At 45.1% G+C, this 17733-nt stretch overlaps 1 long non-coding RNA gene and 1 pseudogene across 1 annotated transcript; both read left to right on the top strand.

Annotated features, from left to right (window-relative positions):
• The window catches only part of LOC122940403, a 277094-nt pseudogene that overhangs the window by 207246 nt on the left and 52115 nt on the right, over window positions 1-17733 (top strand).
• Window positions 9375-9889, top strand: LOC122940455. Its single transcript, XR_006390278.1, has 3 exons — window positions 9375-9436; window positions 9566-9745; window positions 9828-9889. It is a non-coding gene; the product is annotated as an uncharacterized LOC122940455 (long non-coding RNA).

Genomic DNA, 17733 nt, shown 5'->3' with positions numbered 1-17733 from the left:
GGGGGCGCTGTGGGTGACACTGTTATGGGGGGCGCTGTGGGTGACACTGTTATGGGGGGCGCTGTGGGTGACACTGTTATGGGGGGCGCTGTGGGTGACACTGTTATGGGGGGCGCTGTGGGTGACACTGTTATGGGGGGCGCTGTGGGTGACACTGTTATGGGGGGCGCTGTGGGTGACACTGTTATGGGGGGCGCTGTGGGTGACACTGTTATGGGGGGCGCTGTGGGTGACACTGTTATGGGGGGCGCTGTGGGTGACACTGTTATGGGGGGCGCTGTGGGTGACACTGTTATGGGGGGCGCTGTGGGTGACACTGTTATGGGGGGCGCTGTGGGTGACACTGTTATGGGGGGCGCTGTGGGTGACACTGTTATGGGGGGCGCTGTGGGTGACACTGTTATGGGGGGCGCTGTGGGTGACACTGTTAAGTAAAGTGACTGAAATAAACAATAGTAAAATCGCCAACCGATATGACAGACGTCTGTAGGGGATGTGTCCTCCCCGACGCGCGTTTCAGCTGCTGCCTTCATCTTGGGGTTGGTGCTGCTGTGTGTGAGAAGCCTTTTATATCCGTGTATAATATAATACTCACCACTTATTTATGTGGCGCATGCGCGTACAGGAAGGAAGGAAACCCTGTCCCCGGCGACAAGAGGACACGCAGGAAGCAGGCAGGTAAGCGGGACAGGAAGCAGTGGTCTCATCCTCACCGCGCCAGCACAGGGGAGGAGGAGCCAAGCAGGGTGCTGCGCATGCGCACATAAGGAGGAGTATTGATGCTCCATACTGGAGAAGGGCAGAATGACCCGGGGAAACAGGGAGAGATTCTGGAATTCCTTGGATTTCTTCATTCAATCCCTCCGGTGTCAGAGTCCGCATCCTGACCCTCCAGAAGTCTTCTCCACCGATCAGCCGTGCAGACCCATCTCTACACCTGTAGGTATCAAACCGCCATCTTTATTATGTGTGATGGTGAAATGACGGACAAACTGCGGTTAGATTTCCCTGTGTTGCGGCAGGCCAAGGGTCAGCCACGTGATGATCGTTGCCTCGTGTTCAGGTGAATGACGTTGACGGAGGAAAATGACAGAAGTCTGAGTATAGTTCAAAACCTTGTCAGGACCCTAAAGTGAAAGTGTCCTGCACCCTTTATTTATACACAGTTCACAGGGTGTAACCCCTCAAAGTAAAACATGATTGGTTTACAGACATTTCAATAATGGCTTTTGAATCCATCTATTGATTGGTTAGTTATTTTTCAAGTTTCACTTTTACAAAAATGTGTTAACTAATGGGTTTAGAATTTTAAGCAAAAGAGGCAAAATATCCCAGGAGTAGTACAAATGTTATCTTATCTTAACACACACAGTTCACTTCTATAGGTTTTTTAGCTTACGCTTGTTCTTTTCAAATGTCACCACATTATATCACGTATACAGAGAAAATGAAAAACACTTTTATATCCACAGTGAAAGCTGGATAATTTCCTTAACATTTCCCTCCTTTTTTTCAATTTTTCTGTTCACGTGGTAGACGTTTTTTCCTTCTGAAGGCTTCATTGTATCATGTGTGTCTTGCTAACTACTAACCTGCCTGAACAAACAAATGACCCCTTAGACAGACCGTACTTCACAGAGTATACAGATAAGCTGCATAGACCATGCGATGCAAGCATCGATTCCAGCCTGTCTAGTAGTTGTCATTTGATTAAGCATACATACATTTTATTAAAACCACATACGACACACAAAAACTATGTGGATGTAGGTGCAGCATTGTTGTTCCATGCATCATTGTCCATAGTTCTGGATACACCTTCTGCTCCTGTGTTGGAATCTCTAGGAGCTGGTAGGTCAGCTATACCTGCTAGGAGCATCAGCAGTAAGCCTAACAGTTTCTGTGTAGCTGTTGTCCTCTGTTGTAGAATCAGGAAGATGAACATCATCTTGGGCGTTGCTGTCCCTTGGTTGGACAGTGCTGTCAATCATGGCATATCCCTTGACCAATATGGTGAGTAGGCTGGAACCGCCTTGAAAGTCCACCTCCATCCTCCTCTAGTCAACTTTATGGACACTTAGGTGATGGGAAACCTGGAATGGACAAGTCCTTCCTGCAAAAGATGCGTCTCCATCCGAACTTCCACTTAGGACCTAGAGCTACTTAATACAGAACAGAAAGTAATAAACGCAGTAACCGTACCTCATGAGTGATTCCATCTTGGACAACCACTATAGTGACTCCATACTGTTGAGAGTGTAGAGCTTGTGTGATCCCTAGGATCTTCAGTATGTGTCCCATTATCTCCCCAGTGAAGTGGGTACCTCTGTCTGACTCTATCACCTCTGGAATCCCATATCTGCAGACTACCTCTGACAATATTTTCTTAGCAGTATTTTTGGCTGTAGCTGTAGTTACTGGCCAAGCTTCTGGCCAGCCTGAGAATACATCAATGGCTACAAGGACATACTCGTATGTGCTCACCTTGGGTAGCTGGATGTAATCCACCTATACTCTTTGAAACGGGCACAAGGGTTTAGGAGTGTGTTTCTTGGGGGTCTTTACAAACCTCCCAGGGTTATGTCTGGCACATGTAAGACAACCCCTGAACAAACTTTTCAAAGAGGGTCTGAATTCCAGGTGCAAACCAATGTTCTAACACTAGTGCACTCATAGCTCCTTTCGACAAATGAGTAGGGCCATGTGCTAAATTGGCCATCATCGGATACAAACTCCGAGGCAAACATGTTCTGCCATTTACCTGCCAGAGCTCTCCTGTCTTCGTAGCCCCCGCCTCCATCCATACCTTTTTGTCTTGAGGCGTTATCTGGGCCTGTAATTCCTGAAAGAGCGACAAATCTGGCATAGTTGAAAAAAACAATGACAGGAGCGGCAGACCGGCTGCTTGTTTGGCTGCTTGGTCTGCTTGAGCATTTCCCACAGCTAGCGGATCATCTTGCTTCACATGGGCTGGCACTTTAACAATGGCTACCTCTGTGGGCAGCTCTAGGGCCTCTATGAGGCTCTGTACTGCTTCAGAATTTTTAATTGGTTTGCCCAATGAAGTCAGAAATCCCCTATTTTTTCAGATAACACCAAAATCATGTGCTACCCCGAAAGCATACCTGGAATCAGTGTAACAATTTATTCTCAGTCCCTTACCCATTGTACATGCGTCAGTGAGTGCCTTCAACTCCGCCTCCTGTGCAGACGCACAAGATGGGAGTGATTTTTGTATGATTACCTTACCATCCTGGATTACCGCATACCCGGTGACAAAGTGTCCTTGTTCGTCATTCCACCATCTGGAGCCATCTACAAAATACTCAGCATCAGGGTTAGTTAATGGTGTTTCAGTAACATTTGGTAACCCTTTTGTTTCTGCAATCATCAATTCATGACAGTTATGATTTGCAACTGGATCAGACATGTCTACTACTCCCACTGCCCCCTCCTCTTCTAAATCCACTGGCATCAAAGTAGCTGGATTTAGAACAGTACATCGCTGTAAGGTAATGTGGGGACTGAGGAGTGTCATCTCATATTTTGTGATCCTGGCTTGAGACAAATGTTTCAGTTTGGTGGAGTGTAGTAGTTCAGCAACTGAATGTGGTGCTTGTAAGGTAAGAGGGTGTTGTAGTACCAAGTCTTCCGTCTTTAGCACCAATTCAGAGGCAGCAGCGACAGCTCTGAAACATGTGGGTAGTGCTCTGGCAATACAATCCAAACTGGTAGAATAGTATGCTATAGGCCGCATACGATCCCCATGTTTCTGCGTCAGTACACCTGAGGCAAATCCCCCTTGCTCATGACAATACAATGTGAAAGTTTGTTTGTAATTGGGGATGCCCAATGCTGGTGTTGTGGTGAGAGTGAGTTTTAATGTATGAAATGCACTCGCAGCTCTTGGTGTGAGTTCAAAGGTCTCTCCTTTGAGGCAGTCATACAGTGGGTGCATCATCTGAGAGCAATCCTTAATCCAGGGGCGACAGTAACTGACAAGTCCAATAAAGGCACGCAGAGCCCTTGGAGTACTTGGCAGGGGGTGCTGCTGTATAGCAGTAACCCTCTCAGTCGTGAGGTGTTTGGTACCTGGAGAAATACAGTGACCTAGGAAAATCACAGGAGATTTACAAAGTTGCAGCTTCTCCTTGGAGGCTTTACAACCATTTTCAGCAAGGAAAATGAGCAAAGATAAAGATTCTTCTTTACACTGTTCAGAGCTGTGGCAACAAAGCAACAGATCATCAATATATTGTAAAAGAACAGTGTCCGGATAGGCCGGCCGCCAGGACTTTGGCAACAAAGCAACAGATCATCAATATATTGTAAAAGAACAGTGTCCAGATAGGCCGGCCGCCAGGACTGTGACAACAAAGCAACAGATCATCAATATATTGTAAAAGAACAGTGTCCGGATAGGCGGCCGCCAGGACTGTGACAACAAAGCAACAGATCATCAATATATTGTAAAAGAACAGTGTCCGGATAGGCCGGCCGCCAGGACTGTGACAACAAAGCAACAGATCATCAATATATTGTAAAAGAACAGTGTCCGGATAGGCCGGCCGCCAGGACTGTGACAACAAAGCAACAGATCATCAATATATTGTAAAAGAACAGTGTCCGGATAGGCCGGCCGCCAGGACTGTGACAACAAAGCAACAGATCATCAATATATTGTAAAAGAACAGTGTCCGGATAGGCGGCTGCCAGGACTGCAACACAGAGTGTAAAGCAGTGGAGAAAATATCAGGGGAATTGGCAGCCCCTTGTGGTAAAACGACCCATGCCTACTGCTTGTGACGGAAAGTGAAAGCAAAATAGGGCCAGCATTCTTCATCTAAAGGGACTGAGAAGAAAGCATTTGCAAGATCAATGACAGAAAAGGATGTGGCATCTATGGGCACTTGGTTTAACAGCGTGTGTGGATTGGGCACTTGTGGTGTATTTATGACAGTTACAGCATTCACTGCCCTTAAATCATGTACCATACGATAGACTGGAGGCTGACCCTTCACAGTCTGTTTCTTCTTTACAGGAAATAGGGGTGTATTCTGAGAGGCAGAGGGGGCACTAAATGTCATTAAGTACATAAGTGCACACAGAGTCTCTTCAGGCACAGGGGCTGTAATTTGGGGTTTTCCTGAAGAGAAATCCACAGATGCCCTCATGGCACTGAGTACGTCAGTCCCCAGCAAATTGTATGGACTATCTGAGCTTACCAACACACGCGTGACAATAGATAAGGCATCATGAATATTAAGTTTAACAGGCTTTGTTAGTGGGAGTTTAACAGTTGTTCCCTCAACCCCTTGACAGTAGATGTAATCTGAGGAGATAAGCTCCTCAGGCACATATTTTTCTTGTATTAGGGTATGGGCTGCTCCTGTGTCTACCAAAAAGTCAATTGAATTCCCTGTGTCCTCACATGTGGATGTGATGATTAGTTGTGGACCTGGGATTGCGTCAAGGGGGTGGTTAACGTTGAGGGAACTCACAGGATTGCCGTCACTTCATTGAGAGGTCCGGGCAGTAGCCTGACCTCTCCGGGGACATTTGACTGAGAAATGCCCCTTTTTCCCACAATTCCAGCATGTTACTTGGTCCCAGTTACGTGGAGACTGATCCCCACCTGGTATTCTTTCGTGAAACCTGCCCTTAGGTTTAAAAGGTTGGTTAGCCATTATTGGCTTCTTTTTATTTTGTAAGTCTAGCTCAGCTCCCTTTGCTATGGCCACTAGGTCAGGGAACTGGCAGGTCCGCCAATCAGGGCGAGCCTTCTTCACAGCATCCTGTATGGGTGCTTGTAATCCAGACATGAATGTATGCTTTAGTAGTCTCATGTCCTTACTGTCTCCTGTCTCATACCCATAGTCAAGCCAGAGCTGTTCTAAAGCTGTGGCATAGTCAGCTACAGTCTGCTTAGCGTCTTGTGTTTGCATCATAAAAATGTCAGTCTGATTGTCCTGTTGCTCTTTTACCCAGCCCATATTTCATACATAGTCACTTTGTCAGTGTCTTTTGCCTTATGGGCAGTCAAAGTCATTCCCTGGGCTACATCATACCACATTGTGGCCTGGTCATATTTGTTATGGTCTTCCAACCACCCCTTAAAATTAGTAAGAAATTTCTGCCATACTGGTTCATCCAATGTTCCATTCACACCTGCTCCTAATTTCTTTAGCATTTGTCTACAATCTTTAGTTGCTTCAGTGCCCTTTGCGCATTGCATAATATCAATTGCAGAGACCCATTTCTCTGCTCCCTTCTCAGAGGAACGCTTACTCTGTGTAGCCCCCATCCCGTGGGTGGCTCCTTGTAATTCACTATCCAGGTACTCACACACCTGGTGAATTACAACAGTGCTGTGGACACACTTCCGAGGCAGCACTATCAGTAGTGCCGTGGACACACTTCCGAGGCGGCACTACTATTGGTGCCGTGGACACACTTCCGAGGCGGCACCAATTTTCCTACCAGTGGTGCTGTGGGCACACTTCCGAGACAGCACTATCCACTGGTCTGGCAATACTACAATATAGTCTTGCCCTCACACAGAGTAATTCACACGTCCTCTCTCTGGGGTTACTCGCTGGAAACCCCTTAAACCCCTCTACTTCTTTCTATGGCACAGGAAGCAAACAAATACTGCAATCCAAATGATTATAACTGCAACCACCCAATCAAAACTGGAATCATAATACCCACACGTATACACTGTACAGCACAGGAATTGGCAGCAATGCAGTAATTCTTCCTCACACAATATCAGCAGGCACTCAGTACATGTGAAACCACACAGTATGACATAACATTGGAACAACCCCTGACCTCAGGCGCCTTTTCAGGTACCAACAAGGAACTGCAGGGCCCCTATCCAAACTTACTGGACAGCTTTATACACTGCCACTTCTCACAGCCTCCTCCAGTATAGGTCTGTCAACCCTTTCTCCACCAGAACCAGAGGCCTCCAGAGTCAGGGACCGGACAAGCCAGTCAGCGAGCTCTAGACTTTCAGCTTGGCTCAGGAGGAGCAGGGACAGACCCCTCCAAGATTCAGCTTATCTCAGCCACTCACACATTCGTGCATTCATACGCCTAAAGACAGTTTAGCACATAGAGGGGAAATAATACATTCACCAGAACACGGTACAGGCACCACGTTCACACACCACACTGCAGAACAGCGAGCAGAGCTCAGGAGACAGGTAGTAACACAATGGGTTACTTACCGCGGTCTTCCTGGGTCCTGGTCTCCATGTCGCGATCTGCAGCTAGGAGTGTTGTTATGGTGCCCGCAGTCTCCACCAGAAAATGTTGCGGCAGGCCAAGGGTCAGCCACGTGATGATCGTTGCCTCGTGTTCAGGTGAATAACGTTGACGGAGGAAAATGACAGAAGTCTGAGTATAGTTCAAAACCTTGTCAGGACCCTAAAGTGAAAGTGTCCTGCACCCTTTATTTATACACAGTTCACAGGGTGTAACCCCTCAAAGTAAAACATGATTGGTTTACAGACATTTCAATAATGGCTTTTGAATCCATCTATTGATTGGTTAGTTATTTTTCAAGTTTCACTTTTACAAAAATGTGTTAACTAATGGGTTTAGAATTTTAAGCAAGAGAGGCAAAATTACAAGGAGTAGTGCAAATGTTATCTTATCTTAACACACACAGTTCACTTCTATAGGTTTTTTTTTTCAAATGTCAGCAAATTATATCACGTATACAGATAAAATGAAAAACACTTTTATATCCACAGTGAAAGCTGGATAATTTCCTTAACACCTGCATTAACCCCTTCAGAAAAAATGTTGAAAAATTCCCAGTTTTCAAAATGTTAATTTCTCAGCTTTTCCGGCAGATAGTGATACCTCGTAAACCAGTTATTACTCTACATCCCCCATATGTCTGCTTTATGTTCCTCATTCTGTAAATGTTTTATTTTTTAGAACAGGCTTAGACGTTTAGAAACCATTCTTAGAATTTTTACGCAAATTTCCCAAACTTGCTGTTTAAAGGGGTTCTCCGGGCTTTTATTATTGATGACCTATCCTCAAGATAGGCCATCCGTATCGGATTGGGGGGGATTCGACATCCGGCACCCCCACAGCTCAGCTGTATGAGGAGAAGGCGCGCGCCGTCTCCTGTCCTGCTCGCCGCTGTCATGTCTATGGCAAGACGGAAGAGAGACGGGAGACGGAAGAGAGACGGGAGACGGAAGAGAGACGGGAGACGGCAGGCACGCACAGCGTGTATCTTCTCTTCATACAGCTGATCGACTGGGGGTGCCGGGTGTCGGACCCCCCCTCCCCCGCTCACCTATGACCTCGATGCGCTGCTGGATCCTATAGTTCTCTCGTGTGCCGGCACACTTACTTGCGTGTGTGTAGTAGGGATACGGGAACGCCGACTTCTGCTGTTTCAGTGTCCGGACTGGTATGAAGGATACGTTTATTCCTCTCAATAGGTTGGTGCCGCAGTTGCCCTCGATGGATTAATACTGCAGTTACACCAGACGCATTTCCAAACTGCACGTTTTGTTCCTCAGTTGTTGCAATAGTATAAAAATGAGGGACCAATCGCTCCTTATCCGGAGCTGTGCTGATACCAGAACCTGGGCCGGACCGTGTCAGGCTGTATTTGGCGTATTCTAGTCCAGTGCTTCCCAACCAGTGTGCCTCCAGCTGTTGCAAAACTACAACTCCCAGAATCCCCGCACAGCCAAAGGATGTCCAGGCATGCTGGGAGTTGTAGTTTTGCAACAGCTGGAGGCACACTGGTTGGGAAACACTGTTCTAGTCATTCACAATGCACACCCTGCGGTTTTTTCAGTCTTTCTATAGACCAACAAATGAAACCTACAAATGATGTAGATTATAAAATCCAATATATAGAAAATACTAAACATCCAAGTTGTTCAACAAGTCATAAAACTGGGAATAAAGAAATATAGAATAAAACAGACACATGTAGTGTAAAAGGGCTACTGTGGTCTTCATTCCGGGGTGTTAGTTCGCTCTGCAGGTCTGTCTGCATTTTATTTTATGTTTTTTTTATTCACAGTTTTATGACTTGTTGATCAACTTATGTTTTGTATTTTCTATATATTGGATTTCATAACATATCATGAAACTGCCTTGACCTCACACATGTTTCAATCCATATAAAAAGAGAGAACACAACATTTACACTTTATTATCTCCCCCGATGTCTCCTCTTATCTCCAGTTATTGTATTTTACATGAGATTTTGTAGGATTTTACATCGTCTCCTCTTCTCTCCATTCAGGTTCCTACAATATAGGATCCGCTCAGTGGACATCTTCTATATAAGATCCTTCTCCTGATTGACCCATCAAGGATGGACAGGGACAAGATGGCGGAGAGTATAATAAATCTCACCCTAGAGATCCTCTTCCGGCTTACTGGAGAGGTGAGAGATTCTGATGATATCACATTACGTCATCTTATCTATGTTACTAACAGATGGACATGACTGGAGAGGTGAGGGACCCTGGAGATGTATGGAGTGATAGTTATTACTGTGTCTCTCCATAACCAGGACTACACAGTAGTGAAGAAGACCTCTAGCGAGCGCTGTCAGGACCCTTTGTCTGAAGGATGGGGAAGAACCCTGAGCCCAATCATGGGGCTTCCACCTCACCTCCTGATATATGAGGAAATCAATAGAGAGAAGATCCTAGAACTCACCAACAAGATGATTGAGCTGCTGACTGGAGAGGTGACACTGCTGGGAATGCTGGGACATTATACAGGAAGGCTATGAAGGGATCTGGGTGATGACTGTATCATTGTGTTGTCAGGTTCCTATAAGGTGTCAGGATGTCACCGTCTATTTCTCCATGGAGGAGTGGGAGTATTTAGAAGGACACAAAGATCTGTACAAGGACATCATGATGGAGGATCACCGGCCTCTCACATTACCAGGTAATAGACATGACTAAATACACACGTCCTCTCATTATCTGTATGTAAGGAATGAATTCAGTCACTGGATGTGTTTCCCACTGTTGGAAATTGGCCACAACAACACAAAACTTCTTGAAACAACTTCTTCTTCAGAAGATTCTTTTGTTTAAGCCTCATTCACACGTCAGTGTTTTGTCAGTGATTTCCATCAGTGATTGTGAGCCAAAACCAGGATTTGAGCCTCCACAGACATGATGTATAGGGGAAATTCTTTACCTGTTCTGTGTGTAGAGTCTCACCTGGTTTTGGCTTAAAATCTCTGATGGAAATCTGAAGAGCAGCAAGACATCATTGAAGTCAATGTAAAATGTAGGCAGATTATGGCATAAGAGGTAAATGGAAGTGAATTACAGCCATAGTAAAAGGCAGCGCTCTGTTATAAGTCCTGGACACCGTCCTTTATACCTCAGAGGACAAAGGAATAATTCATATTTAATTCCAGTTTTCCGCAGTGTGTCGCTGTACGTATTCTTCAGTGTTTTACACACAGATTCCATCATTATCATACGTAACCATAGATCTACACAAGTTACACCGACAACAACTGCTAATTGGATCAAAGTTCCTCATCACAATCTCTTTTTGTTACATAAATAATTAGTTCCTGGGACCTTCCATTAATCCTCTCCAATTCTAATACCAATCTCCATTTTTCTTTCCAAAGAGCCCCATGGTCCATAAAGCCAAGATCGGCTCTTTCCTTTATCACCGGTCCAACACCGAGGATCGATCCATAAACATGCAAATGATTATTTTTAATAGACAAATACATTTATCTTGGCCAAGGCATTTACTTCTAGTGCAAATGTTATCTACTTTCTAAAGGTCACCATTCCATCATAACATCTTTAATCGATTACTTAACCCCTTAGGGACGCATGATGTATCGGTACGGCTTGTTTCCCGAGTCCTTAAGGACCCATGACGTTCCGGTACGTCATGAGTTTAAATCGAGATTGCGGAGCTGCGGGGGTTAATCGGAACAGGATGCCCGCTGAAATCATTCAGCGAGCATCCTGTCACAGCGCCGGGGGGGGGGTCATATGATCCCCCCGTATCGGCGGTCGCAGCAAACCGCAGGTCAATTCAGACTTGCGGTTTGCTGCGCTTTCTGCCGATTCTGATCCGCGGGGAACAAACTTTAAAATGCCCCAATTAAAGTTTATTTCACCCCTCCTGCACCCCTGAATGATTTTATGGCGGCGGGTGGTGCAGGGGGGCTGTTGCAGGCGGTGCGGGAGGTGGGAGTTGCGGCAGGCGGGATAGCGATCCCCCGCCCGCCTCCTCTTGAATATTCATTTTCGTCCAGTGGTATACCAGTGTCAGCACATTGCTGACACTGGTATAAACGGCTGACATCTGTGCTGGGATGTCAGCCGTTTAACCCTTTCCATACCGCGGTCCGTACGGACCGCGGTATGGAAAAGGTTAACAGTAAGAGGGGGCTCCCTCCCTCTCCCATCAGTGGGGGCTGCTGTGCCTTTGCAGCCCCCCGACAGGATAGGGTGACAGAGGCAGGGAGCCCCCAGACAGCCCCCCTCCTTACCCTTCCCCGTCTGCTCAGTTGTGGCCACAACTGAGCAGATGGGGAAGGTTCCCATGGCAACAGGACGCCTTCTCAGGCATCCTGCTGCCCATGGTGCTGAACAGATCTGTGCTAAAGGCATAGATCTGTTCAGACAAAGTGTGTAAATAAAATACAGTACAATACACTATATAGTGTACTGTATTATACAGACATCAGACCCACTGGCTCTTCAAGAACCAAGTGGGTCTGGGTCCAAAAAATGTTAAAAAAATTAGAAAAAAGTTAACATAAAAAAACCCACATATCACTGAATAAAAATGAAAAAAATTAAATACACTACACATATTAGGTATTGAAATTTTGCCCACCTTACTTCCCAAAAAAGGTAATAAAAGTGATCAAAAAAGTTGCATGTACGCCAAAATAGTACCAATCAAACCGTCATCTCATCCCGCAAAAATCATACCCTACCCAAGACAATCGCTGAAAGAATGAAATCACTGGGTAAAGCTTACCTAATATGTATACTTTTTAAAAATTTATGTATCTCTGCGTCCGTATCGACCGGCTCTATAAAAATATCACATGACCTAACCCCTCAGGTGAACACCGTAAAAAAAATAAAAACGGTGTAAAAAAGCAATTTTTTGTCATCTTACGTCACAAAAAGTGTAATAGCAAGCGATCAAAAAGGCATATGCACCCCAAAATAGTGCCAATAAAACCGTCATCTCATCCCACAAAAAATGAGACCCTACCTAAGATAATCGCCCAAAAACTGAAAAAACTATGGCTCTCAGAATATGGAGACACTAAAACATGATTTTTTTTTGTTTTAAAAATGAAATCATTGTGTAAAACTTACATAAAAAAAAAAAGTATACATATTAGGTATCGCCGCGTCCGTGACAACCTTCTCTATAAAAATACACATGATCTAACCTGTCAGATGAATGTTGTAAATAACAAAAAAATTAAACGGTGCCAAAAAAGCTATTTCTTCTTACCTTGCCTCACAAAAAGTGTAATATAGAGCAACCAAAAATCATATGTACCATAAACTAGTACCAACAAAACTTCCACCCTATCCTGTAGTTTCTAAAATGAGGTCACTTTTTTGGAGTTTCTACTCTAGGGGTGCATCAGGGGGGCTTCAAATGGGACATGGTGTCCAAAAAAACAGTCTAGCAAAATCTGCCTTCCAAAAACCGCAGCAGTTTACGACCACATATGGGGTGTTTCTGTAAACTACAGAATCAGGGCCATAAATATTGAGTTTTGTTTGGCTGTTAACCCTTGCTTTGTAACTGGAAAAAAAATATTAAAATTGAAAATCTGCCAAAAAAAGTGAAATTTTGAAATTGTATCTGTATTTTCCATTAAATCTTGTGCAACACCTAAAGGGTTAACAAAGTTTGTAAAATATGTTTTGAATACCTTGAGGGGTGTAGTTTCTTAGATGGGGTCACTTTTATTGAGTTTCTACTCTAGGGGTGCATCAGGGGGGGCTTCAAACGGGACATGGTGTCAAAAAAAACATCCAGCAAAATCTGTCTTCCAAAAACCATACGGCGCACCTTTCCCTCTACGCCCTACTGTGTGCCCGTACAGTAGTTTACGGCCACATATGGGGTGTTTCTGCAAACTACAGAATCATGGCAATAAATATAGCATTTTGTTTGGCTGTTAACCCTTGCTTTGTTACTGGAAAAAATGGACTAAAATGGAAAATTTGCCCAAAAAATTGAAATTCTCAAATTTCATCTCCATTTGCCAATAACTCTTGTGCAACACCTAAAGGGTTAACAAAGTTTGTAAATACCAAAATAATCAGTTTTGAATACCTTGATGGGTGTAGTTTCTAGAATGTGGTCATTTTTGTGTGGTTTCTATTATGTAAGCCTCACAAAGTGACTTCAGACCTGAACTGGTCCCTAAAAAGTGGGTTTTTGAAAATTTCTGAAATATTTAAAGATTTTCTTCTAAACTTCTAAGCCTTGTAACATCCCCCAAAAATTAATTATAATTCCCAAATTGATCCAAACATGAAGTAGACATATGAGGAATGTAAAGTAATAACTATTTTGGAGGTATTAGTATGTATTATAAAGGTAGAGAAATTGAAACTTGGAAATGTGGTATTTTTTATAAAGATTTTTTTTTTTTTACTTCATTTTACCAGTGTCATTAAGTACAATATGTGACGGAAAAAAAATCTCAGAACGGCCTGGATAAGTCAAAGCGTTTTAAGTTATCAGCACTGGTCAGATTTGCAAAAAATGGCCAAGTCCTTAAGGTGAAATAGGGCTGAGTCCTTAAGGGGTTAAAGGCCTCTATTTTCTCAGCAAAAGTAGTTAGTACTAAAGGTACTCGGTATTCACTTCAAAATGGTGATTAACCCTTTAGCTAAGCTCCTTTTTGAGGTGTAAACACAAGGGGTCCTCTACTATTCTGAAATAAGCCTAAATTAGACATATTGCAGGCACAGATGTCGGTGCAATGGGGGGACGGCAGTTCTACAATTGTCGGCGTGCAGTGGGTGGGGAAGGCTACGGGCCGGCAGGCCTGTCTCATTTACCATTTTCTACAAATGTTTCAGGTCTAGAAAAAAATCTAAATGTAAGATAACTTGGAAGCCGTCTTACATTTAGAACTGGTGCTGGAAGCCTTGAAGTTATGGAGAGGCCTGCGCCTCTTCATAACTTCGGCGGAACCACCGCCAGCTTAGGGCTTTGTTAAGACCTGCGCCTAAAACACAGGTCTTAATAAATGTGCCCCAAGATGTATACCTAAGACAACATGGCTGACCATCCGATCTAATCCTGATTCTGCAACACCTACAGTTAAGGAAGAGAGAACAACACCCGAGAGATGTCCCAGTCCTCCTCTTCCACAGCATAATTCAGAAGAACATTACTATGTCCCACAGGATTATCAGGTAGATGGATATAAGGACATCATGATGGAGGATCACAAGCCTCTCATATCACCAGGTAATAGACATGACTAAATACACACGTCCTCTCATTATCTGTATGTAAGGAATGAATTCAGTCACTGGATGTGTTTCCTACAGTAAAGGAAGAGATAAGAACACCAGAGAGATGTCCCAGTCCTCTTCTTCTACAGGATGGTTCAGAAGAACATCACAATGTCCCACAGGATGATCAGGTAGATGGAGATAAGGTCTCATGAAATATTCCCTATGATCTGTAGAAGGCTGTGAAGATCTTGTCTTCAGTCTTGTTTTATCCACCAGTATTATATGTTTTATCCTTGTATAATGAGAAAGATGGAGATGGCAGGATTACAGCTGACCATAGACATTACATGTTGTCTGGATCTTCTCACTATTTTCTGCCTGTATAGACTTTTAAGATGGCTTTCTCCGTCAACTGCTGCAGATCTTTTGCGGTTACACAAGATTGGCACAACAGTTTTCTGAGAAGTCTTAGGGCGGGACCATGCAATACTACAAATGGTCAACCAAAGTTGTGCTTGGATTGTCAGCTTGAACATGAACATCAGGAGAAGCATCATTATCTTCAAAGGTTTTGTAGTCTAGGCTGCAGTCTCCTGGTGTCTCCTTACTGTCAGAATGGCAGTACCAAGATCATACCACGGATTCTATTCCAGCACATGTAGATGCAAGTCCTCCTTCTTACTTGCATAGAGTATGATATAATATTCAGGGGTGTAGCTAAAGGCTCATGTGCCCTGGTGCAAGAGTTCAGCTTGGACCTCCCTTCCCTCAGTGCTTTGTGGCCAGGGGCAGGAAGCACATAGCCTTTGTGCTGCCTGAGGTGAACATTTAAACTGCATCCCGTGTCCCTTGCCAAATTCTTGACCTTACCCCTTCCCTCCAGCTAGAGATGTAACTTGACCTGTATGAACTTTCTATAGTATCGGTGTCTTCTTATGTGGCACAAGGGTCTTTGGGCCCCCTCAGGCTCCTAGGCCCAGTAGCGACTGCACCCCTTACAGCAGGGGTGGCGAACCTTTTTGTTGCCATTTGGATATTTGTAACATAGTTCGGGGGGGGCCATACAAAATTCTCAACTTAAAGGGTTCTACCACCAGAAATACTGTTATGTAGCTGACTGATATAGCGATGCACTAATGTCAGCACTACATAACAGAATGTTTCTAACATTAGTCCCGGCAGCCGTTTTTGTAAAAAAAAAGCATTTTTATTAGATGCTATCGAGCCTCTAGGTTCTATGTGGGCGTAAAATCAGCACCTAGAGGCTCCGTCTACTCACGCTTGCCGCCCAGGTCCCCTGTTCCAGCTCCTCTTGATTGATGGCATGGTCCACCGCATCGTTGACGAAATCCTGCGCCTGCACCATTCACTTCTGTCTTTGGCGCAGTGAGTGAATGATGCGATCCTGGTGCCGGATTCCTCACTACGCCTGAGCCGACTACGTCACAGTGAGGAAGCCGGCATCAGAAGAGCGGCCTTCACTCACTGCGCCGAAGACAGAAGTGAACGGTGCAGGCGCGGGATTTCGTCATCGATGCAGTGAACAGTGGCATCAATAAAGAGGAGATGGTGGGTTAGAACACTGGACCTGGGCAGCATAAAGCGTGAGTGGACGGAGCCTCTAGGTGCTGATTTTACGCTCACATAGCACCTAGAGGTCATTAGCATATAATAAAAGTGCTTTTTTTACAAAAACGGCTGCAGGGACTAATGTTAGAAACGCACTAATGTCAGCGCTACATAACAGTATATCGCTATATCAGTCAGCTACATAACAGTATTTCTGGTGGTAGAAACCCTTTAAAAATTTGACGGTTATATTTGGTCAGAGGAGTATGGAAAGTGAAGGCGCAGCACACTAGCGTTAGGGTGCAAAATCAGGCCGATGCGAACCGGCACCAGGGTCCAATTCAATGGAGAAAAATAGAAAAAGCCAGCAGCACTCCAGTACGATCAAAAACGTGGTTTATTCACCCAGTGTCAAATAGCAGCGACGTTTCAACCGCTTGTTGCGGTCTTTCTCAAGCTATACAGACATGTGTTACAACAGTGACATATAAAGGTGTGGCAATTCATTACATTAGATCATCCGATTAAGATAAAAATAATCACAATTCATAAAAAATCCATCAATTAAATGAGTTCATATCAACCAGCAACAATGTGCAACCAGCAACAATGTGCAATTATGTCTAGTACAAATAAAGTGACAGTGCCTAGTGCAAAAATACATTTCTCGCTTATATTATTGGGGGACACAGACCATGGGTTTAGCTGCTTTCTGCCACTAGGAGGCGACACTAGGCTAAAAACTGTTAGCTCCTCCCCCGCCAGCTATACCCCCTCCGGCCAGACGAGAGCCTTCAGTTTTTAGCTTAGTGTCGTAGGAGGCAGACCCCCTGTTGTTCATTTTTTATTTTTATTTTTCATATATTATTTTTTTATTTTTCTTCTCTTTTAGGTTGGGGGTACAGGGCTATTAAAAGCTCTGAATCCCCTGGGGGGGGGGGGGGGCTGACCGGTGACGCTTTTTCCACCGCTCTGCCCCCCAAAAGAAGACAAAGTGGACCAGGAGGGCTTGACCCTCCTGCTGCCCCCAGCCATGGGACCACCTATTTCCGCCCTCCAACCCAGTCCCTTTCACTTGTGCCAGGGACTAAAGAGGTGGCACCGCTGGTACATATCAGATGGGCGAAGAACACAGATGAAGGCAGGTAAGTATGCCTGTCAGTTTTTTCTGTGTATCGGGGCTGGACTCTCTATTTGCGATCTGGGACAGCTCGGGTACCTGAGGATCCTCTGCAGGGCACGCCGGCACGGGGGGTTAACTACTCTGCGTCGGCTTCCTCTCTCCACCCAGCGCCTTGTTGGCAGCGGCGCTACACTGCCGCCACCGTCTTCTTTCCCCCCCTTCTCTTGTTCTGGCCGGGAGACAGGAACGTGGGCCCAGCGCTTGATCATGCCGGTCGGCACCCCTTCACTTACGGATCCCGCCAACACAGTAGCATGGCAGCAGGGGTGGCAGAGCTTCTCGCGTCCTCTTTATTATGCCGCCGGGCGGCTCGAGGGGCGGAGCCAAATTTTCCCGCCACGCTTTCCCTCCTGCCTGCTCCAGCCGGATGTAATCGCTCCTGAGAGGAACGTCGCTCGCTGCAGACTGCCGCCCTGTGCTCCTGGGGACACCTTCAGCAAGGGTATTGCTCCACTCTGGTAGGACCAGCGCTGCTAC

Source organism: Bufo gargarizans, chromosome 6, assembly GCF_014858855.1.
Source record: "Bufo gargarizans isolate SCDJY-AF-19 chromosome 6, ASM1485885v1, whole genome shotgun sequence".
Classification (NCBI taxonomy): Eukaryota; Metazoa; Chordata; class Amphibia; order Anura; family Bufonidae; genus Bufo; species Bufo gargarizans.
The sequence above is the reverse complement of the archived record's forward strand: the minus strand, read 5'-3'. Positions and strand labels throughout refer to the sequence as shown.